At 32.4% G+C, this 26,218-nt stretch overlaps 1 pseudogene; it reads left to right on the forward strand.

Annotated features, from left to right (window-relative positions):
• The window catches only part of LOC143380041 (G-rich sequence factor 1-like), a 38,033-nt pseudogene extending 16,877 nt beyond the window's left edge, over positions 1–21,156 (forward strand).
• The last annotated feature ends 5,062 nt before the right edge of the window (positions 21,157–26,218 follow it).

The following is a 26,218-nucleotide window of genomic DNA, read 5'->3' on the forward strand; positions in this document are numbered from 1 at the left end:
CACCATTGCTGAGGCTGATTTGAACCCTCCATCCTCCTGCCTCAGAGTCCCAAGATCCTGGGATTAGAAACATTCTCCAACATGCCTGTCTGGTAGTTTATTTTTTATTTTTATTTCATAGATACTGTGAATAAAGTCACAATGAAAATGGAACAACAGTTATTTCTTTGAGAAAATTTTGCAATTCATTTAGATATACACTTAGAAATATAATTACTGGATTGTATAGAATTTTCTACCAAGATTTATTGCTTTTCTATTTTATTTATACAGGTACTCTAGATCAACCCATAGGCATTTTGCCAGTGTGATACACCCCAATCTGCTCCTCCTTTGTGATACAATGTCTCACTCACTTGCTTAGGACCTTGCCAAATTTCTGACACTCATCTTGAACTTTAGACACTCCTTCCTTATCTTTCTGAGCAACTTAGAGCTTAGGCATGTACAGCCATTCTCTTCTACCCCAAATTACTATTATTGGATTATATGGCATTTTTATCTTCAGCTTTTGAAGAACCTTAACTCATTTTCAAAAATATATTTAGTAAATTTATATTGTCACCAATACTTTTACCTGAATATACACTCTGGCATCCCTGAAATTATTCAGATGTTTATTTGCTTTATTTTGGTTTGCTTATTGGGAATTGAACCCAGGTGTTCTTACCACTGAGCCACATCCCTAGTGCTTTTTATATTTGATTCTGAAACATAGTCTCACTAAGTTGTTTAGAGCCTTGCTAAAACTCTGAGGCTCTCTTTCAACTCACAGTCCTGAACCTCTGGGATTACAGGCCTCTGCCACAACACCTGGATTTGGATTTTTTTAAAGCCATTCTAAGAGACCTGAATAGGGTGCAGAATATCTCTTGGATTCATGTAGTAAAACCCTGAGTCAAGTTTATGTGAAGTATGTAGGAATGGTTTATAAAGATTTTTTTTTTTGAAATAGGGATTTCTGTTTTTTAACATCTTTTCAGAACTACTATTTGGTATAATAGTCCATACAAGTGCTGGAGAAACAATGTAAATCCATTGATTTTCAATCTATGTAGATTTGCACATGCTCAATCACCATTGCTTTGAGAGCTTGCAATATCACAACATACTCCTTCTGGGAACAATTGGTAGTTATGGCTTTATTACTGGAGTTAGCAGAATTGGAGCTGGGCTCCTGAAGAGCTAAAATCTCACTCAGTGTACCAGTGGTTTATTGTATTTCCCCCTGTAATAACCACAATAAAACCTAGAAAGAAGCTCCTCTGATAGCAATAGTAATTGGGGAAAAATATAGGCAAATTTCTTATTGAGATGAACTAACACCTTTGATATTTAGCTACCTCATTTCCTTGATTTCAGATGATTAAATACTTGCAGAGATTGTCATGTACCCTAGAAATTACCACAATTTTGGCTTAGACAGTTGTGTACCACAACTTCAATATTTCTGTTTACTGTGGGTGACACTATTCACTGGGGATTTGGTCCCAAAAGTTATACTTTACTCTTGAAAAATCTAATGCTCAGTTACCTCAGTTTTTTTTTTATAAAGTAAAAGTAGATATTTTCTAAATTGTTGAATTATTTAAGCCTCTCTACTCATTTATAACCTTGTCAAAGAGAAACTTATAACATGAGTTTCTTCTTAACTGTATTTATAGATGAAAAGAGAATCCAAAATTATAATATTCTGCTTTTTTTCAACATTATCTTTCCTAAATATTTTATTTTTGTTGTGTCACTAAGTTTGGAACAGAGTACCTTGCACATTCTGCAAACACACTCTACTAGTGAACCATGTTAGAAGTCCCAAATTTCAAATTCAAATAGGATAATTTTACCATTCACATCCAATATTATTTCTCAAATGGATAGTTTTTTTAGGTCATTCTATTTCTGTTAACAATAACAAAAATTTATATACATATGGATTCAGATTTAGTTAAATTTTGATTAATTTATATGTATTATTGGAATATAGGTTTATAATATTTATTAATCTCACATAACAATAATTATTTTATTTGGTCTTCTAAATTGGAGGTCTGAGACAATTTTACATATTTTTCTCAGATAAATTTTATAAACAATAACTAAGCATGCTAATATTTTGATGGGAGAATATTATAAATTTATCTGTAAAATGGTTGCCACTACAATTATGAGTTCTATTTACACACATAATGTGTATAATGGATCATTTTATGTTCTCTTTAAGTTTTTTTCTTGGGATAAGTTGTACATAGATTTCTTGAAAGCCTGTATATTTGTGATGTGTTACACAGATATTACTTGTGTGTAATACTTATGTATTTTAATACCAAGTCATAAAATTAAGATAAAAATGTCTGGAGGTGTGGCTCAGTGGCTAAACAACTCTGTGTTCAAACCTTGGTACCAAAAAATATATATTAATAGATATGAAGACATTGATCACTAAAAGTGGGAAACAGGTAGGCACAAGAAAGTATGGCAGACCCAGCAATTGCACACTTGAACATTTATTGCAGAGAAATAAAAACTTATGTTCTCACAAGTCTTGTACATGAATATTTATGGCAGTATTATTCACAATCACGCAAACCTGAAGACACCTCAATTATACTTTGATGCAAACAGCCACATTATCTTTCAATGAGTTAAACAAGCTGTGGTATGTCCATATCATGGAATAGTATGCATTAATCAAAAGGACAAAATATTCACAAATAAAATTAGTTGGATGACTGTTCTAGAGAATTATTCTAATGAAGACGAATTTTTAGAGATTGCATATTTTATTATTCCATTTAACTAATAATCCTAAATAAGAATAATTATAGAAACCAAGAACATGTTATTGTTTGCAATAGTTTGGAAAAGGATTCTGTTGGGAGGGAAGAAGGGAATAAATAAAATTGCACCATAAAGAAGGGAGCGTTGTAGTGATGGAAATATTTTATATCTCGATGGTAGCAATGTCACTATGTGGGTTGTGACATTGAATTCTAATTTTGAAAGATGGTATGGTTAGATACCACTCTGTGACAATTCCTATTATATTAAGTGAAGTCTTTATTTTGAGGAAATGTGACATTTTTCTAGTTATACCTGAAAATAATAATTAAATACTATCATTTGATAGTTAGAGGGAACTAACTAAAGGGAATATAATATCACTTTTTATTATTTTTTTACAGTTTCTAAAAAAATTTGATTTTAAAACAAATCAATACACAGAAAAGAGTGGCATTAAACAGCATGCATACTCAAATATGTTATGTAGTCAGAATTAGCATGTTTGCAATCATTAGGTCACTACCAAATATTGATAGGAAACTTTGTTTTATGAAAATAAAAAAAATAAAGTTGGTATCAATAAACATATTTGATTTTTTTGAAAGCAATGTCATTGGTTAGGCACATTATAGTTCTGCATTGATTCTATAATAAATAAAACAACAGAACAACAACATAAAAGAACAAATGTACAAAAGTCTGGTTTATTCATGTCTTCTAGTATAAAACTGTGTGAGACTCTGTCAATATATTGAAATGTATGTGGTATAAATTAGATTTATGGAAAATCTTAACAAATTTATCTATATATGATTTTGTCTGGTATAGGAGATTTTGGAAAGTGTCATGCCCCAGATATCTATGGCTATTGTTTTATGATAAGAAAAGATAATAACTATTAAATATTTTAGTAACTAAAATCTGAAACTTTTTTTTCTTTTTTCTATTCTAGGATAGTTAGATAAATAGCCCATTTTGCAAGGCAATGTTAGGATGCAGGCAACTAGTGATAATGACCTAGGTACCAACCCAAGTTAAACCTACATAATGATCAAGGTATAGTTGGTGGTTTCTCTGCTCAACTTGGAAGTAACTGGTGCTATACAATGATTTTTGCCTTGGCTATTGCTGCAAGCATAAGACCATTTTCTGCCTTCCAAATCCAAATCCATGTTTATCAAAAATATATGTTTTTTCTTTGTAGAAAATTTATTGATTATGTATAACATGTGTCTATTTGATCCTTCTATTTTGTTCCATAGACTTATTTGTCTACAATTATGCTTTTAGTAAACCTTGAAAGCAGACGGTATTAGTTTTCCAAAGAGAGATTTTGTGATATAATCTTTTCTATCCCAGATATTTTGAATTTCAATATAAATTTTAAAATTGACATTTTAAGTTCCCCTTTAATAAATTTTCACTTTTGTATATACACTTTTTTGTATAATCTGGGATTATGATAAACTTCAACTCATAGGTGATTTAAAAAAGTAATACATTAAAACACAGAGACTTTCAATCCATAAATATAGTATATCTCTCCATTTATTCACTCCTTCTATAGCTTATCTAAGCTTTATCTTAATCTTTTGATCTAGAGATCTTAAATATTTTTGCTGAAACATTACTAAACGTTTTGTCTCATGATACTACTTAAAATGGTTTATTTTAAATTTTTCATCATACGTACATATAATAATATTTTGTTATTAAGTAAGTCTCAGCTAAACTACTTTGTGTATATTCCTTGGTTTCTACATCTATTAAATAGAGGCAATAATACCAAAAAAACTTTTAAGTTATTACATGTCCTGTGAACAGTTAATAATTAGAAATATAATTTAAAAAACCTAGTGATAAAACAGAGGTCCAATGTTATGCTGCAGAGTGTATGTTATAAGTTTCACATTCAAAGATAATTTAATTAAATTACACAGCCTCATTCTTACTTAAGATTTTTCATAGTGCAGGTTAGAATTCAGAGATTTTTTGAAAAATATTGCTTTGAAATGCCTATAATTTTTTTTTATTTTGAAGTTAATTTGAGTAGTGTAGACTATCCTGAGATGACAATTTTAAAAGAGATGTAGATGGTTCTGCTCTCACACTGAATCTGTGTTGCCAGAATTTATCCACCCTATGTCCCTAAACACCTCACCTCCCCAAATCTCTGCTTGTGTCCTCAGAAACTCTGCATGGTTTACTATTATATTAAGTGAAATCTGTATTTTGTGTAAATGGAACATTTTCTTAGTTAGACCTTTAAAATAATAATTAAATACTTTCATTTCATAAAGACCCATGCATGGTTCAGGATAGAGTTTCTTTTTCAAGCATAACTGAAAATCATAATTCAAAATTGAAAAAAGAACATTGGTCATGATATAAACATCAAAATAGTTCATGATCTGAATTCACCATTTGCTATTTCTTCTCTATTTTTCCAAATAATTAATACCAGTAATGATGAGAGTAAACGGAAGGAAGATAAATGATATATGAAGAAAATATATTACAAAGTTGCATTTTTATTTAAGTTTAGTATATTTCTTTTCAGGTTGTAAAACCTAATGACTCAATGGGGCCTGTAAAATAAATAAAACTATAATAAATGCTATAAAAATAAATTTAATTTTATAACCTAGAGAGATCTTTCATTGGCATGCTGGCATATTTCTTTTCAGTCAGTCTTTCCACATTACAATACATATATATATATATACTCAAACACAAAAATTTTGTTCTGTCCTGATTACTATATGCTATTTTTTAAGGCATCAGGGATTGAACCCAGAGCTGCTTAATCACTGAGCCACATTTCCAGTGCATGCATATATATATAATTTAGCTACAGGGTCTCTCTGAGTTTCTTAGAGCCTCACTGAGTTGTTCAGGACCTCATTAAATTTCTAAGCTGGCTTTGAACTTGCAATCCCTCTGCTTGGTCTCTTGAGCCTCTGGGATTAACATTTATTTTTATTATCTGAAGGACAATTTCCCATGACCTTGAATTTGAATATCAGCAGTCTGAATCAAAATGTTCAGTTATATGTAATAAAAATGTTGAATTTAATCATTCTCTTACTAGTAATATTTAGACTATTTCAAAGTTTTACAACTACAAATAATTCTGCAGTAAACATTGTTGTAAATAATAAATTTCAAGGGATATTATTAACTGGATCAAAATAAAAATTTTTACTGGCTTTGACTCCTATTTGCTTTTCTAAATTGTGTTTAATAAATTTAAACCAGCATCAATTGTATATGAAAGTAAATACTGCATTTTGTTCTCATCAGCCTTGAGAATTATTATATGAAAAAATATTTTATTAATTTTAATTGGCATCTTTTATAACATTAGTGAGATTGGATATTTGTTTCCAACGTGTCACTAACTTAATTTATTCTTTATTGTAAGTTATTTAATTATTTATTTGTACTTTATATCTAAGTGTCCCCTAAGTTTTTATATTTTTTTAGTAGATTTTAATGTTTGGGGCAGGGGATTTAGCTCAGTACACATATAATGTACATGGACAGTTTTATATGGACAGCAGAACTGAAAGTTTAACTTGCTATTTCTGTCAGATATTTTATGCTTTAGAATTCTTAGCCTGAATAGTTACACACACACAAACACACACACACACACACACACACACACACACACGCTATATTATTCAGTTGTTTTTTCATACTTTTTATTTAACTAGAATTTATTTTTTTATTTTTTTATGAGGTTCTTCTCAATATTTAAACAATTATCAAAAACACTTGTGGCTATTTTTATATTCTGCTACATATTTTTAAAATAAGTTTCATCCTAAAATAAATTCTAATATAGTTCAACACAGAATTCAGGTCTCTTTTGTTCTATGTTCTCGCTATATATTCTTGGACATCTGGGGAGATAAAAATATATACTAATATTTAAATCTTAATACTCCTTTTCTTACAGGATGCAGTATTTAATAATAAAAATTATATATGATTTAAATATGCTTAATGGAGATACGAAAAGTTGGTTTTTTTTTTTTTTTCTTGTATCTTCCAGAAATCCCAAGGGGCAAGAATATTTAGACCTGCCTGTATGTGATAGATCTTGTTCTTGTGTACATAATTAAATCATTTGGGAAATGGAAGAATAATTAAGATTGTATCAAGTACTTGAAGTACTTGAAGAAAGAATACTGTGAAAAGACAATTACCACATTCTCTTTTTCTATATTTTATTGTGTGTCAAAGCAATTTTCAAAAAATACATCAGGTATGTTTCCGAAATTTTTATGCTCCAGAAGTTTCTGTAAATCTAAGGCAGTAAAAAAAGTTAAAACTAAATATTTTAAAATCAGCCCTGGAATTCTGTAGAGGTATTATTTGATGAGTGTTGAGTTAGTCCAATAGATTATTTAGTTATGCATTCTTCAGTTTATTTGTTTACTCAGCAAATGGTGTCACTATTACATAGCATATAAATTCTTGATACTGAGAATAAAAATCATAATCAAACCAGAAATATCTTTTATCCTCCTAAGGTATATAATCTAGGTGAAAGACATAGGATCCAAGTATAATTAATATGTATGAATTGTAGGTCAGATGCCGGGAAAAGCCAAAGGCTTTTTAATTGGTGGATGAAATAAGAGAATAATTAATTGAGAAAGTAATCCATGAGCTGAGACAAATTTTTAAAAATTTGATTTGGAAAGGGGAGGAGTAAAAGTATGTATATCAAAAAACAAGTTTACACAAAAATTCTGTGGTGGAAGGAACCAGGGAGATAGAACAATTGAGAGGAAGTTAATTTGTGGAGCAGATGGGGACAAGATTTTCTTTTGTTTCTGTGCCTTTTTTATAAGAGTCAAAACATATATTAAAAGATGTTAACTCATGTATAACTAAAAAGAACCAATAACTTTTTTTGAACAATGTGAGGGCCCAAACAAAATGTTTCTCTACTCTGAAGAGTTGATTGAGTAGGGGTGCTGGTTTTGGTTTACAGAGTAGATGGAAGTCAATGAAGCAGATATGTGAAGGCTATGGGTATAATCTAGGGAAGTGATGTTTCAAAGAAGTACTGTAAACAGTGGTAAATCTTCCCCACACTTGATTTTGGAAATATAGCTTTGTAAGCACACAGAACTCTTGCAATTTACAATGTCTACGGATATTTTCACATTTTAATGACAAAATTAAGTAGTTTTAACTAAGACTGTATGAGCCTGAAGGCCTGAAATATTTCTCTCTTTCCTTTAAAAAAAACTTTCCAACTTCCAGATCATTAAAGTAATGATGGAAATTGACAGTTATGTGGACTTTGGGACAATTATTCTGTTGGTCAAGTTTTTGACTTCTGGCAAGGTACTGTACTTTTATTCCTAGAATATTATCTGTATTAATGATATTTTTTGACTTGAATATTCTATTCTTCTATAAGTTCTTTGCCTCAGAATCTGTGTTTATATGACTTTTTAAATACAAATGTGCATTTACTTATCTGGGTTTCATTGATGAAAGATTAAAATATCATCTCTATTTAATAAGAGGTTTTAAAGTATTAGCACAGATGCTACATTATTTTTATACTCTTTCTATTCTCTGATGCAATGATTTCTTTCAAAACTTTTTAACTTTAGTTAATATTTTTCAACTCCTTTAGTTTAAATATCTAATTTATTTCCATTCCATATTGCTTCAAATTTCACCATCTGTAGTAGGATGTTATAACCTGCTAAGTTTTCTACTTGTTCCAAATATTAATGGAAATGAGTCATAGGAAATGATAATGAGGTAAGAGTTCTCTTACTCTTCTTTATGACTGCCAGTAGGTTAATGGGAAGTGGTACAGCTTGTAAGAGGTGAGGCCCAATGGAAGTAAGTTTACTAAAGCATGTATAAGGCCATATATTGCTTTAAGTAATATTATTCCTCTGAATGCTATTAGATAAGCTTTTTTTATTCTACACTACTTTAATAAGAATGTGTAAGTTATTTTGGTTTTATTTTATATCAAGCGGTGCACTGAATGCTTTATTTACTTCTTCTTGTATGTCCATTTAAATAATATTATCTTCCTTTTATAGTAATCAAAACTTACTATTGAGAGGTTTGTTTTTTATCCAAGTTTATTATCACAGTGTATAACAAATGCATTTTTATTTTTTTTGTAAATCAAGTTCATTTTGAATCAGCTAGGAGATACTATCTTTCTCATATTTTTAAGCAATAAAAATTTAGCAATAACATCATAAAAACCAGCAAGACATCTACTAGATCTAATAAACCCAGTGATCTAAACGTACTTGTTTCTGCCTGGTTGAACAAGGAGAAATGATCAAAACATTTTTAGGGTTTTTGTGACAGAGAAGGATATGGAGATGCATATAAAGATGAAGATGGAGATGGTGATGGAGATGGAGATGGAGATGAAGTGAGGTCACAAAAGGGCTATTCAGCAAAAACATTTTATGAGTGCCTGAAAGAATTTGATTTTTATATAACTATTTGTGAATTGAGGTGAGTTATAATTCTGTTATACTTTGGATCCCAAAGGTTTGTGTGTTGAAGGGTTAGTCCCCAGCCAGTAGTGTGAATGGGAAGTGGTACAGTTTGTAAAAGGAGAGGCCTAATGGAAGTAAGTTAGGTCATTGAGGGGTGTATCCTTGAACAGGATGTTGCGACTCTGACCTCCACCTCTTTCCCTTTGTTTCCCAGGTGCCATGAGTGGACCATCACTGCTCAACCAATACCTTCCTCCTTTTAAGTCGATATTCCTCTAGTTTTTCTTCTTTTTTCTTTTTCATATTGGTGGACAACTAACTCAACTTCTTTTCTAGGTCGCTTTCTTGATGGTCTGAACTAATCAAACATATGAACCCTTATAATCTCCAGCATGAATTACTACTGAAATTCAAATTTATATTCTTAGTTGTGGTATTTTTCTTGTCCAAAATAAACCTCATTACCTGCTAAGAAGTTTTAACCCATTTTGTTCCTGTCATGCGTTTGAACCCCAAGTGAAATTAAAGTGAACTAATACTGTGTATGACATGGTGATGTGATGTTGATAATACTGGGAAGTGTTTGGGCTGCTTCAAATTTCACCATCTGTAATATGATGTGATAGCCTGGTAATTTTTCTACTTGTTCCAAGTATTGATGGAAATGAGTGATAGGAAAGGATAGTAGGGTAATAGTTCTCTTATTCTTTTTTTATGACTGCTGAGTATTCCATTGTAGGAAAAAAAAAACTGATAGCCACAGCTATGATCTTCATAGTTGAAAGTAAAATGTTTACTATAAAATTAGAAAGTGATTTCTTTATTATTATAATATTATTTCTACCTTGTTATGGTTTAGATATGAGGTATTCACCAAAAGCTCATGTGTGAGACAATGCAAGGCAATTTAGAGGTTAAATTTTCGGTTATGAGAACCTTCACCTAAAAGGGCACCAATCCACTAATATGGATGAACTGGGTAGTAATTATAGGTAGATAGGTTATGTCTTGAAGAAGTAGGTCACTGAGGATGTATTTTGGTGGTTCCTAATTTGTCCCTGGTGAGAAGAACCCTGTCTATGCTTCCTGATTGTTATGTCCTGAGCTTCTTCCATCCTTCACACCCTTTCACCATAATGTTCTGTGTTACTTGGGGCACAGAGCAATAGAGGTAGCTTTCTGTGGATTGAGACTTCTGCACCTTGAGCACCAAATAAAATTTGCTTCATCAAAATTGTTCTTCTCAGGGATTTGATAATAGCAATGGAAATTTTGACTAAAAAAAACTCTAATTATTATTTTTTATTCCTTGCAGAATAAGGTTGGTACTATCTTCTAATTCCAAGTTACAATGAAAACTAGAGAACATTGTTCTTTACTGGTAGGACAGTGACACTCTGTAATGACCAGCGGTTGTCCTATAGAAAAATGTTTACCTCATTTTTATTTCTGGGCATACTACACACTTTGTTATTCATATCTTAGAAATGCATGGAATAAATTCTATAGTATAAAATATTTAAACATTCAAATGTGGTCATGTGAATTCAGTGTTAAGACCCCGTAGTTTACTTGCCCTAAAAAAAATCAGAACCCTGAAATTACAATGGCAAGCTTGCACAGAGAAGTTGAAACTAAAATCTCACTCATCTTTATTCAGCATCACAATTTTATACTTCCCTGTCTACATGAAAGATATTAACTCTGCCATCTGTGACTTCCCCAAGTTCATTCTTACCAAATTATAGGGGTAAATGGTATGTAAATGTGAGATCAGTTTTTCCTCTCTTCTTTCTAAAATGACCTGCGTTGTTTTAATCAGGGTCATAGACCTAGTTGAATTTAATTAACTAGTCCTTGAAATTTTCCCTGCCATTTTTAAATACCAATATTTATGAGATTACACATTAACATTAATGTTGTTGTTTCTCAATATTGGTGCATTAGATATTTATAACCTAAATCATTGCATACTCTTTTTTGAGGACACTCCTGCCATTATTCCAGTGTGTGACCATGGAGAGAGCATTATTACTATCTGCTTTTGTCTTTCAAACTGTTCTCTTCCTTGCCTTAGAAAGGTGAATCTTAGTCTACGAAGGCTTTTTTTCATCTATTTTTTTTTCTTTTTCCTTTTTACCTAATGATCAATGTATGCTCTTCCTATTTTAAGTGTAGCACATATGCTCTTAAATATATATATATATATATATATATATATATATATATATATATATATATATATAAATTCTTTTAGGATTGGGAATGTATCTCACTGGAAGAGTTCCTTCTTAGTGTGGACAATATCCTAGGTTCTATCCCCAGCACTTCAGCAAAAACAAACACAAAACGATATTAATTTTTGGGAAAAAGCAACAGAGAGAACCACCTTCAGAAGACTTCCACTACAGGTACTGGTGACCCTGATGGCTCTGGTCCCTTGGGCTTCTCTCTTGTACCCATATTGAGAGGTCGGCCTCTCTGTTAGTCAGTGTTTCCTTATCAATCTCTGAGTAAATTTCAGTAAGAGGATAGTAGAAAGGTTTAGACCTAGAAGTACCACAAAACATTCAGAGAAATGGAAAGGTCAAGTTCATAATTGGAGGGCCCACAGGCTACCAAGAAAGTTTCATAAAAATTCCTGTATGAAAAATTTGGTTTGGAACATTCAGAGTAGTACTTCATGGCATGGTGGAGTGGGGAAGTTTAGTAAAGAAAGAGATTTTATACAAGATAAAAAACTGGCTTCCCAACTGTGCCGAGGGCCATCTCAGAATTAAAGAAGCATTACTGTTCATCTGAGAGAAGTTACTTTTGCCTGGCTCTCTCACACTTGCCTGTCAGACTTCCTCAACTGGTGTCTATAACTAAAGTTCATCACACTTTCAAGACCTCTGCAAGAAAGCTTATGGAGTGATTTTTTTTTTGTCTTACTCTTCTCAACAGGGCCTTTTTCCTCCTTTCCTGACAGGTAATATTCTTCAAACAACTCAGATTATAAACACAAAACAAGGGCATGATAGCAGCTAGAGGGAGTCAGAGGCCCATTCCCACACCTGGCCTCCTCCTCTTCCTGAGCTGACCTACTCTAACCTACTGGAAAGGTCCTTAGTGTCCTTCACATTGTATTCTTTTTTAAGTTTTTTTTTTACTTTATTGATTTTTAAAACAAAAAATAAATGTCAGCAGAATGTATTACAATTCTTATTACACGTATAAAGCACAAATATTCATATCTCTGGTTGTATACAAAGTATATTGACACCAATTCATATCTTCATATATATACTTTGAATAATGATGTCTATCATATTCCACCATCCTTGCTAATCCCCTGTTATCTACCTTTTATTCCCACCCCTCTGTTCTATCTAGAGTTCATATATTCCTCTCATGCTCCCCCTCACTACACCACTATGAATCAGCCTCCTTATATCAGATAAAACTTTTGGCATTTGATTTCTTTGGGATTGGCTAACTTCACTTAGAATTATCTTCTCCAACACCATTCATTTACCTGTAAATGCCATGATTTTATTATCTTTTATTATAGTGCAAGAATTAAAACCAAGAAGCAATAAATGGGATGGATTTAAACTAAAATGTTTCTTTTCAGCAAAAGAGCCTACATATTTGGAAAAATTTTTACACCTCTCACGTCAGATGGAGCATTAATATTTAGGGTATACAAAGAACTCAAAAAGTTAAGCACCAAAAAACAAACAAAAAACCAAATAACTCAATCAATAAATGGGCCAGGGACCTGAAAAGACACTTCTCAGAAGAGCATATACAATCAATCAACAAACAAATGAAAAAATGTTCATCATCTCTAGCAATTACAGAAATTCAAATTAAAGTTACTTTAGAATATCATCTCCCTTCAGTCAGAATGGTAACTGTTATGAAAACAAACAAAAATAAGTGTCTGAAAGGATGTGGGGAAAAAGGTACACTCATACATTCCTGGTGGGACTGCAAATTGGAGCAGCCAATATGGAAAGCAGTGGGGAGATTCCTTGGAGACCTAGGAATGAAAGTACAATTTGACCCAGCTATCCCTCTCCTAAGTCTATACCCAAGAGCTTAAAATCAATGTAGTACATGAACAAATCTACATCAATGTTTATAGCAGCACAATTCATAATAGCTAAATTGTGGAGCCAACCCAGATGTCCTTCAGTAGATGAATAGACATAAAAATGTGGCACATTAGATTCATAATGAAGATATTTACCCTGCATACTAAATGAGATCATGGCTGTGTAATACATTCTCCACTCTGAGGAAAGCATACAGAGTGACCCACTTGAGCTGCTTACAATTCAGCATTTTAATGATGAGAACACTATTGCCGCACACAGAGGCACAGTGTAAGGTTGTCCTGATTAAAGAATCTCAGTAGCCTAAAGCTTTTTTTTTAATTTACTTTTTTAGAAAAATGTTTTGTAATTGAAATTTTAAGATGGGTTCTTACTGTTATTTTATTTAATTCTGGAATATGTCTGGTAAAAAATATATGAACTGATGAAGAGTATTTTTAAATGTTATTTGCACATCCAAATGGGAATTTTGCATACACAAGAAAAAGCACAGTCTGCCAGGTTTTATCTACAGCCTGATCTATTTTATGACTTGCAGTAAAGTCTCATCAGTTTTTCAGTAGGGTGGTTCTTGGGTGGTGAAGGCGATACCCCCTCTCACTGTCTTGACAAGGTAACAGTGAAAATAAGTGCTGGCAAAGCCCCTGTCCCACTGTCATGGCAAAGTCACAGTGAACATTAATGCTGGAAAAGTCATGATGGTTGGTGGGAAACTGAAAGCATTAGACCCTTTTTTATGTAATTAGGACTTTTCATTTTCATGCTCATGTTCCTGACAGGAGGCATGAGTATGTTAAATTCCAAACCAAATTAAATTTCAGATGGCTAGAACATGCTTTAATTGTAGTTCATACCTTGAAGGCTCTTCTACTACCACTCAGCATATCAATGACAAAGGAGAAAGCTGCTCTACTATCTCAGCACATTGAGGACAAAACTGATAATGGACAACAATTATTCTCCAAAAGGTCACGAGAAATTTAGACACCACATTAATTATATCAACTAGAACCCAAGCCCATATTACTGGCCTCTCAGAAAATGTAATCATTATGCTTATTGTACAAATCCCACCATATGTAGTTTAATTTTGATTAAGGAAAGTTATGTTATACACTTAGGAAAGTTAAGATATATAAGGATACATTCTTTTCATTTACATAAACCCTTTTTTACTTCACATAGGAATATATGATGAGCATATTTATTATTGGGGAAAGTAGACTGATGTTTAGAACTTACTTTTAATTGAGAAAGATTATAAAGATATAAGAACTAGTGTACCTTGACTGAGAAAAAAAAAACTCTTTGAGAAAGCAGCTCAACCATTTTTATAAGAACAAATTTAGGAATTAATTAAAGTAGTTTTCTTAGACATATTTTTAGAATAATATTAGAAGTATTATTCTATTTAGATTCTTGGGTTTAGAATTTTTAGGATTTTAGTTGTATGGGTTTCTGATGTGTTTTAAGAATGGTTTATAAACTTTAGGATATTTTAAGATTTAAACGAACTTTTTTAGATGGGAATTGTAGATTATAAATAAAAGCGCAGGTGTACTTTAAACCTTAAAGTTAATGATACATTAGGAGACTTAGAGTCTGTTTATGTAATTTGGCGTTAGTTAATAAGAAAATAGTAAATCTTGGCAAAATCTGAAAAAATGTAAATTAGTGATGCATTTTATTAATGATTAATAGCTAAAAATTCACACTCTGGAAAAATGTAAATTGATGTTACATTTTTCTATACTCCTAATTATGGTTAAGTAAAAGTTATGTCTTGGCAAATTTTTGAAATTGTATAATCAATGATGTATTCTGAATCTATAATGATGAGAAAAATTGTAATTAAGACTGGTCCAGAGAAAGCTTCATTAGAGTTCTCTCTCTCTCTGGAGATTGCTCCAACCATATGACTCCTGTCTTATCATTTCGGTGACACCACTTATCCTTCAGGACTCCCTGGACTCCACTAGGCCTGGAATCTGTAACTCCTGCATATCTCCCTCTTTCCCACTCTTTTTTTATATCTCCCAGTGAGGTGGTTGTTTTAAGTGGCAAATGTCGGAACTGCAGAGTCCCAGGCCAAGCCCCTTGAGAATTTGTTTTGAGGCTTTAGTTTTTTGGATAGCTGAGATAATTTGGTTCATTAATTTCATAGAAAAATAAATTCTTGAAACTATTTACAATGACCTTAAATATTTCTGGTTGTCATTGTATCTAGTGCTTTTGTGTTTATTTTAAAATATGAAATATTTTTCTTACAGAATTAATTTAATTTGAACATCGTATAGTTTTGCATTTTAATTAATTAGGTAGTATGAATTTCTATATTTTTTTTGCATATACACTTAGCTGTCTTAGAGTTACTTCCTTATAGTTCAAAGATTCTTTTTATGTTATTTTTAAATGTTATTGTCACAAACACCCTGCAATGTATGTAGGACGACATTATCTTAATTATTTGACTAATAAGGAAACAGAAACAGGTCAAAAGACTTTCCATGTTAAAGTTAGTGATAAGAAATTCTAGGATTAGTAGGTAGGTCTTGATGCCTGGGACCCTTTTAAAGTCACCAGTATTTTTGTTTGTTTGTTTTGTTTTGTTTTGTTTTGATTTGTTATTCCATGTAATCTTCCTAAAAACCCTTGAATAAAGTGACTATTCCAACTTTATATGTAAGGAAGCTGTTTTAGGGAGATTAAATTGTGTATTCATAGTCATCCAACTCATAATGTAATTTTTGCTCTTTGCATTGAGCTGTGTTGTCCCTTGAGGTATCCTTCAAAAAATAAAATTGACAATTTATGTATAAACTTACCTAATCTATGCTTACATGACTACATAGATCCCTTGAAACAAAGTATAATTTGCTACTGAATTTGGTTGGTAAATTGAGTGTAATACTGCTGAGATTTGAAACACTGAAAGTTTACTGAGTTTTCTTTTTTCTTTTTTTTTAAGTTATATTGATTTATTTTTTTACAAAGTAAAATAGTGAAATTTTTGATCATTTATGTTGACTCAGCATTCATTATTCATATTCTAACAAAAGGAATATAAAAGGTAGGAGCCATGGGTATAAGCCTTTGGTGAGTATTAAGATTCATTTGCAAAAGACTGTAGGAAGGCAAAGTTTGGCTTGGTGCTATAGAGCAAGCGTTATTTCTCAGTAGGTAAGCTGCATGGGGAGAACTCTCTGCTCAAACATTTCTCCTCCATTTTATAGATTTATTTGCATGAATTATCCACATTAAAATATACAAACCCCTGTCTGCACTTTTTTTTATTTATTTATTTTTTATTTTTTTTATTGGTTGTTCAAAATATTACAAAGCTCTTGACATCTCATTTTACATATAATAGATTCAAGTGGATTATGAACTCCCATTTTTACCCCAAATACAGATTGCAGAATCACATCGGTTACACATCCACATTTTTACCTAATGCCCTATTAGTAACTGTTGTATTCTGCTACCTTTCCTATCCTCTACTGTCCTCCCTCCCCTCCCCTCCCCTCCCATCAAGTTATCACTGTTTGCTATTTAAAATATATTTTTCGAGCCAACTAAATCCAAAAGTAGTCCAAGAGGTAGCTCTCAGCTGTTTTTTGAGCATAGCTAAGGGTGGCGGCCAGCATGGTAGGATTTATATTGCAATCCTGATACAGAATAATTTGTGCAAACCTCCCATTTATCTCATTTTTGAATCAGAATCCATGAAGACAATGAGATAAATTAGGTAGCCCTTATTTATGTCATGTTTCAGGGGGAGGCTGTTTTTCTGCACTGTGACCTAAACCTCAAAATGACTTGACTTTAACAACAGAATATATGATAATAATACAGTTTTTATATTCTTTCTGAAATATTCAGAGTTTATTTTACTCTGATCTCATCTTGTTTGTGAGGTGATAGGAAATAGTGATAGTAACTTTATTTCCTAGATAGGGCAATTTAAGAGTTTATTTTTTTTTGCACAAATCAGTTTAAGATATGATTTTCAACTTAGGGCTTCAAGTTCTACAAAACCAAGCTAGATAATCATGTTCATTAGGTTAAAAATATTATATGCTTAAATATTTAAGCAGTATTTTAAAAGATTATTTGATGGTATTCAATTCTTGGTACAAATTTCAGTGGTTGAATATTAATATGTTTCATATAGTACATTTATTGGCTGGATTTAGACCATTGATAATGTGAAACTGGATTTTGGAAGAAGGGAGTCTTGGCTAGTGTGCATATATATTGCGCATGAAGAATTATAATTTTTCATAAAAGATGAAGATTCAAAACTTGCCATTATATGGATTATTGTAACAAATAATTTTTCTTACCCCAGGGGAGAAAAATGTTAATTTCTAAATACTCCTTATAATATTGAGTTAGGAGATCACCATCAAATATTGCTGAAACAATGCTGAATAACATACTTCATAAGCAATAGAGAGCTATACTTGGAAAGCACAGCCCCCCATTAGGCAAAAAAAATAGGTTCTTATATGGGGTTTGAGGAAGCATGGCATCTTAAGATTGGGTGATTTTAAAAAGTTAGACAATTTAATTATTGGTTAACTTTAAGCTTGGAATTTAGAGACTGACTGACTTTGAGGAGATTATAGAACCCAGGAAGTTGCTGATTGGCTAATTATGTTCACTGAATGGAAAAGTTGAGTGGACCTTAAAGATTGATTGATCATGGCAAATTGAAAACTAAATGTTTACTTCAGTTGTTTACAGCTTTTGGCAAAAATGGAAGAATACTATTTTTCTTTCTTGAAGTTGAAAAATAGGTACTCTTTATTCTTCACATTTATGTTAAACATATTAGTGTTAGCTATTGTGTGTGTGTGTGTGTGTGTCTGTGTGTGTGTGTATCTAATCTGATTTTGATTTTGAGACTTTGAAAAGGGGTAAAACAAATATTATTTCTTTTCAATCTACCAGTTTCAAGATTATTTCACATTTGAGACACACTGCTTCAAGAATTATGTATGTAGTAAAATGTATTTTTTTATTTTTGTAGAAATACTTTAAAATTATGGTGAAGTTTGTGTGAATTTTTATGTTTATAATTCTCTCATTGTATTATATGTTTGACAAGGTTAGTATTCATAGATGATGAATTATGAATCTGAATTTTTTTTTGCTTCTTTCTGTTATTATAGATAGATGGATAGTTAGATAGATTCTTTTTTGGAAGAAAAGTTTAGTAGCAATTATTCCTACTAACATTTTAGAAGATTTGATTATTATATTATATCTTTTATATGGTAAGGTATGCTGAATCATTTAGTATATTTTAATTATTTGACTACAATTATTATATCATAGCAACATTTATATAAATAAATTTTGTTGTTTAATATTTAGAATATATTTATTCTTCAGAATTAAATAAAATGCTACCATCTACATCTGCTGGAATTATAACAAAACATTTTTTAATATTGATTTAGAGTAATTTCATTTTAATTATTTTTCCTGTATAGATGTTAAGATAAAATGGGGGCATTCATTATCTTTGAAGTAAGAGAAGCCATTTTTTATGTAATTTCTTTTTTATGTTTAAATTTTATTTTAAAGTACTATATTTTCATATGTTATAAGTTCAGAATAATTTTTTTAAAAAGAGTAAATATTGTTTTTACATGAAGGATGTAACTTTTTTTTTACCTACGTTTTTTATGTCAAACCTGTACCTTCCATATAGGTATTATCTAGTAGTAAAGCTATAATTTTGATACTGATTAAACAATTTTATGTGAAATCTTTTGAAAAAATGTAAATCTTGACCCTTTTGTTTACAGGCCAAATTTCTTACCTGCAAAGATAACTAACTACATTAATCTTAGCCCAGCATTAAAATTGATATTAGAGTATTATTTATAAAAATGCTATTGCTTATTTACCATATAATATTCAGTACTTTTATCCTTAATATTTAAACTTAAAACATTATTTTAAATAGTACTTATATTTATAGGAAAAAAACTGCCATTGATTCCTGAATGTGGTTATAATGTGTATTTCAGCAATATTTGTTTTACAAATTAATGGATTTAAAATGTGTCTCTTTGCATATATCCTGTGATTAGTTGGGCCTTTATTGCCTAGTGAACTGATTTGCAAAAGGATCTTTAACTGCCCCTAGCGACACATCCCTGGCCCTGGATTCCACTTCCCCTCAGCTAGCATTTCACAGGAAGGTGCCTCTAGTCCTGAGATGCCTCAGGAGTTCCTGGTCAGAATGCGCTATGGACTATGGGCACTGCTCCTGGGCTGAAGCTAAAACTACAGCAGGTGCGGGGGCTGCAACTGCAGCATAGGTGCCTCCTGGGGGCTGAAACTGTAACTGAAGCAGGTGCGGTGGCTGCAACTGCAGCACCAGTGCCACCTGTTTACCCTTTTATTCCACCACTGGCTCCTTCCCCTTGGGCATTTCTGGCTGCCACCACTGCCTGCTGCTCTTACAGAGGGGAGTTGCAGCCTATTCTTAGACTTGAGGCCTCCAGATCAGGCTTCAGCCCACCAAGAGGCTGGTGGGCCTCAGCCCACCAAGAGACTGATGGGCCCTTCCCTGGTGGCCACCTCAGCAGCATCCACCGCCTCCTACCTATCTCTGCATGCTCCTCTGCTACCCCAGTCACTGGCGGCCACCATGGGCTCTTCTCAGAGCTACAGCTAGGAGTTCAAAACTATTGACCTGGAGGGCCTTCCAGCACTCCTTGAGTATGAGTTGGCCCCATCCAAGTTACAAGAGGAGGTAGATGATATTTATCTCATTGGAGCTCAAGGATTGCCTTGGTCATGTGCTGTGGAAGATGTTCTTAACTTTTTCTCAGATTGCAGAATCCACAATAGTGAAAATGGAATACATTTCCTTTTAAATAGAGATGGGAAACAAAGGGGTGATGCCTTAATTGAAATGGACTCAAAGAAGGATGTGCAGAAAGCCTAAGAAAAACATTGCATGTACATGGGTAAGTTATAAGTGGAAGTATATGGGATAAATAATAAAGATGGGGATGCCTTAATGAAGAGCCTACAGGTCAAGTCATAACCTGCGTTGAATAATGGGGTAGTTCCTTTAAGAGGAATTTCTTATAGCTGCAATGAGAAAGATATTGTAGACTTCTTTGCAGGACTGAATACATTGGACATTATTTTGTGATAGAGTATAGAGGTAGAAGAAAAGCATGGAAAGCCTATGTGCAGTTTCAAGAACAAGAAATGGCCAACCAAGCCTTGATGAAACACAGGGAAGAAATTGGTAACTGATATATAAAGATATTTCCAGCAGAAGAAATAAAGTTCGAACCCATGTTGGCTCTCATAAGGGAAAGAAAATGGCATATTCTCCTACTGCTAAGTATATAGCTGAGCCAGAAATGGTCTTTGAAGAATATGAAGTAAATGAGGACATTAGACCCACCACTGGTTTTGAAAAATTTCACCTAAAGAGATGTCTGAAAAGCTTCCAGAGGCTGTTGATTTTGGAACTATGCATTCTTTGCATTTTGTCCACATGACAGGATTACCTTTTCAAGATAATGCCCAAGATATTGTGATTTTTTGCTTCCCTGAAGTCTGTGAGAATCACCATGGAATACAGTTCCAGTGCAAAGGTTACTGTAAAAGCTGATGTGAACTTGGATACCCATAAGGATGCTTTTGCAGCTTTGCTAAAGGATAGGTCCCATGTTCACCATAGGTATATTGAACTGTTCTTGAATTCATGTCCAGAAGGAAAATAAGACTTCCAGGGACACCCGATAGTAAGGATGAAATGAGAAGCATTTCATTTGCATATCTTTCTTGGACATGGTCTATAAAGTTTCTGTTTATTGGCAGCAACAGTTAGAGAAAGGATTTGGGGTCTGGGGTTCATGCTTCTAAAAAACACTCATAGTGAACTGCTGAGAAGGAGAAAAATTCAATTTGATATTGGAAATAAACCACAAATCTTAAATATTTTTTTAAACTGTTCAGGATCTGGTTTAGAAAATCTGATTAATTCTTTATTTTATATAATTAATCAGTTTCTTTTTATAGAGGATATCTTACCCATTATAAAGACCACCTATATTTATTCAGTACTATCTTTAAAATATTTTTCTCATTTGGAAAGTAATGTGTTCAAGGTGTTGATTTTGCCTATGAATTGAGAGCTCTAATGTAAAACTTTATTGTAACCAAACACTCACTAAAGCAAGGAAAGTTTTCAGCCCTTTAAACCACTATGGTGTGGCAGAATAGTTTTCATTTTAGCTATATTTGATTATTTAGATAGGGGTAGTGATTAAAATAAATAAATACCACAGGTTAGTGAGTATAAATTACAACTTGGCAGTTTTATGTCTTTATAAATATTTTGCCTTTCAAAACATTGGGATTAAAAGAATTTAATATTGATGCCTGTCTGTTTTGAGGAAGTCTAGTCACAACTTAAAAGTTGACCCCTGCTTATTTTTTTTTTTTTTTGGTTTGGGTAAACCTGTTATTGGTAAAGTGATATGTCACAATAGTCCAAACTTAGAAGCACATTGATGGCTTTACTTGATTTAAACCATCTCTATACAGGAAAAATGTCTGTCTCCTCATTTTTCTTTTTCAGTGCAGTGGCACATCCCATATTTTAGAACAAGTAGGGGTGCCTTGTTTTAAATAAAAATAGCATTTAATATATAATTGTGTTAAAGGTTTATGGATAAAGCTACTTTTGCCACATTGTGGCAGTACCTTCTTCTTTAATATTAAAGAGCTTGTTATTTAAATATTGGACAAAATGGCTGGCTTTAAAATGTATAAATTATACATGAATTAATAAACTATCTTTATGTGCAAAAAAAGAAAAGTGAATTTTAGATGGTATTTTGAGTAAATTGGAAAAAGAAGAGGATTGTATGCTTTCCAACAATATGCTTTGTTTTCTAGTGTTTGCTAATATAATAGGTAAAATGGTATTTTTGGTTTAATTTGCATTCTTTGAATACCGGTGAACCTGTTCTTCTCTTTATTTACTTGTCAGCTGTGTGGATTTCACCTACAGTTGCCAAATTTATAAAATAAAAATTGAGGATTCACTGATAAATTTGAATTATATGAAACCACAACTAATATTTTTGTTTGTATTATGCAATAATTGGGATACATTTATTTCTGAACAACACTTATTGTCTATTTGAAATTCAAATTTCATGCAGCATCCTGAATTTCTCATAACACTCCTTTTTTAAAATTTTTTTTAGTTTTCCATGGACTTTTATTTTGTTTATTTATATGTGTTGCTGAAAATCAAACCAAGTGCCTCACACATGCTAGGCAAGTCTCCACCACTGATTAATAAGCCCACCCCACGGTAATGCACATTTTACTTTATGATTTTATCAATTTTTTAGTTGTATTTTCTGTTTTATTTTGTATTTGTAAGAGTACTTAGCATATATTGAATATTAGTCCCTTGACTTTTTAAATTTTGGAAACATAGTTTTGACTATTTTTTAAATTTATAATGTTCTTTGTTGAAAAACAAGTCTGTAATTTCAGCAGAGGTAATTTTCTCAAAATTTCACTGTGTTGCTTATGCTTTTATTTTCTTTAAGAAATTGTCATCATCTAGAGTTGCAAATATATTATTCTACAGCATTGGTGGTTCCAGACTTAACACATCTAGACTATGATAGTGTGATCAAGGATTTTTTCATCTTGAAAGCAATAAACATTCAGTAGAATATAATTTCAGATTTTGAATTCAATCTTTTTATACAATTCATATTTTTTGGGGGGGAGAGAATAAATTAGACCCAATGGTTATCTACCACTGAGCTACATTCCCAGCTTTTTTTTTTTTTATTTTGAGAAAGTCTCTTGCTAAATTACCCAGACTGGTCTGGAACTTGCATTTAACCTGTTGCAGCTTCCTGGGGACCTGAGATTGCAGATGTATGCCATCATCCTGCAGGATATTCTTTTTAGATGCTGAGAAACAGCAGGGAGCTGAAAATCCCAGTAAGACACTAGATCATGAAGATGAATGACTGGTATTCTACAGTGTGCTTTGCTGCTAAGCTGTGATGTCTGGTAGGTCAGGTGTATTAAATACATTCTTGTATTATATTTTAGATTTATGATAATTTTGAGCTGTAACCATTGTAAATTATGGAGCTTCTTTATTAGAGCTGAGGTGAGAGAGTTAGTGGGGAAAACAGAAGTGGGAAGACTTGTAAGCTATGGTGAGGACTTTTGTTATTTTTTATGCTAAGAGAATATGAGGGTTTTTAACAGAGGTGTGATAGTCTGGAAAATGCTTTTATAAAGAAGTTTTCTGGTGCCTATTCCGGAAGAATTGTATGAGGGTATAGCAGGGACAGCTAATTCTTCTCCAATATCTAATTTATTCTCCTTTAGTTCTAGAATTAGAAGACCTGTGCTTTAGCTGGCAGCATGGTTACCACATACACACTATAGATTTCATCATTTTCTGATGTTAGTTGTGGCTAGGTGTTTAGATTTGGGTCAGTTATATGTGAACTGCAAGGAAATATGCAGCTTCTGAATTGTCTTTTTAAAGGTGCTTGTCCTGTATTTGGTGTGCCCATCTTCTTTTCCCTGCCACTGACTGGAATAGGAAATACAGCCTAGAACTCATATAGAAGCTCTGTCCTGAGGATATCAGCACCGAATGACCTTGTGGAGCAAACTAATACTGCTTTCTCTCCCCTAAGCCACATGTGTAGCTCCATGTTGTTTCATGAAAAATAGCACGTTTTTCTTGTTTGAGCATTGTATTTTGGAATTGCTTCATTACAACTCTGCAATCCATACTGTGTAAAATGCCAAAATTTAGCACCTGAATTAGGGTATTCTATAATAATAAATGCATTACATTAGGTACATCGTTGTTTGACACAATTAAAAAAAATATTATATGGAGCTTGGTAGAGTGATTGCCCAGCATGCATGAGGAACTGGGTTTGATCCTCAGCACCACATAAAAATAAAATAAAGATATTTTGCCCACCCATGACTAAAAAATAAATATTAAAAAATGTAAGTTAAAAAACCAATGACTCTGAATTATACAGTGGTACAATATTTGGTGACTGTCACCTCTGATAATTTTATATGGCTTTAATTTCTCTATCTATACTATAATTCCAGAGAATAGTTAGAAAGAATCAGATTGCTAACATGACTTGAATATTGCTTGCTTCTTTAGCAGGTACTACAAGAGGGCATCAAGGAAGGAACAAGTTAGTTTTATTTAGAGTTCAAAGGGGGTCAATATTTTATAGATACTTTTTAAACCATGGTCTGTGGTCTGAACTGATTATAAGGTGGGGCATTAAACTGTTGGAAAAAAATTTCTCTTGTGGCCAAATAGTAAGAGGTAAGTTTGTCATCTGTCATTCCCAAGAACTTCCTCCTTATTTTCTTGGTTTAACTGTAGAAGCTAGCCCAGGCAAGAATTAAATTAAGGGTTTGATTTTACACCTGAACAAGTCAGTTAAATTAAGTAAAAGCTACAGATTCAAATATAAAATTCTAATTCCCTATAAAATAGAGGCTTACTTTTTACTCATGATATGTTAGCTGAGTCTGTGTTATATATTGTCTGTGACACTCAATATTTAAGCTCAAGAAAAATTGCCATCTTTGAGGAAAGTATGGGCATTGCCATTTTTATAACAGAGAAAGAAGAGAAGTGGCAGACCCCACTTCTTGGAAGTGAAATTACTTTTCTTTATATTTTATTTGCAAAAGCAACCCAAATCAAAGCCTGAAATCAGGTAAAAAGGAACATCTCAAATTGCTGATGACATTGGGTTGAAAAAAACCTCCTGGTATGAATCAGACAATGTCACAGTAGCTAGCTGTAAATCAAGAGAAAGAGGATTGGATCTACCACTGGTATTCATACCTCCTGGTATGAATCAGACAATGTCACAGTAGCTACCTTTAAATCAAGAGAAAGAGGATTGGATCTACCACTGGTGTCAGAAAATAAAGAACAAAGTTGACAACTTTAATATCCACAATAAACAAAATAGTTACTTGTGGTTAGTTTCTTGTGGCACTGAGGGAAAACAAAAAACTCTATTGAGTTTGAGAGGATTGTGTTGTAAAAAAATCAAAAAAGTTTGACTTGCAAAAGCCTATAGTATTTTGATGTTGCTTGACACTTGAATAACTCATAGTTCCCAAATTAACACCATAAGAATGTAGGCAATTAGATGTTGAGGCACAGTGCTTCTATGTCCGCTACATATATAAGCAGAAAGAATAATGGAAAAGAAAGAATCTGCCAGAGGCCAAGACAGGGGTCCCCCAGGAAAATGGACAAGGAATTTACTTTCAGGAAATGGAAACTTAATTTAAACAAAAAACTTACTTTCTCTTGCATCATGGATTCTTTGCAATTCTTTTGCAATGGTATTTCATTATTGATAAAATAGATATTTTGTTTTAGTATTCAATTCAGAATGTAACACTTAATTGTATTTGTATTTGACCATTGTGTATTTGATGTGATGGTGGTAGTACATAGCAAAGATTAGTTTTCTGTTAGTTATAGGTCACTGGGTGTGGAAGGAGCCACATGGATACCTATTGAAGAGGGTTGTCATCACCCAGAGATCCTAGACATTGAACAAATTCCAGTAATTGAGTGGAACTTCTAATTAACTCATGAGAAAGGAGATGACTGTTGCATAGTGAGAAGAAGATCACACTCCCACTTCTGATATTTAGCTAGGCATGTAGCCTCTATATAAAAATAACCTATTTTTCAGGTTTCTTATTGCTAGATAAAGTCAC

This window comes from Callospermophilus lateralis, chromosome 14 (genome assembly GCF_048772815.1).
Source record: "Callospermophilus lateralis isolate mCalLat2 chromosome 14, mCalLat2.hap1, whole genome shotgun sequence".
NCBI classification, from domain to species: domain Eukaryota; kingdom Metazoa; phylum Chordata; class Mammalia; order Rodentia; family Sciuridae; genus Callospermophilus; species Callospermophilus lateralis.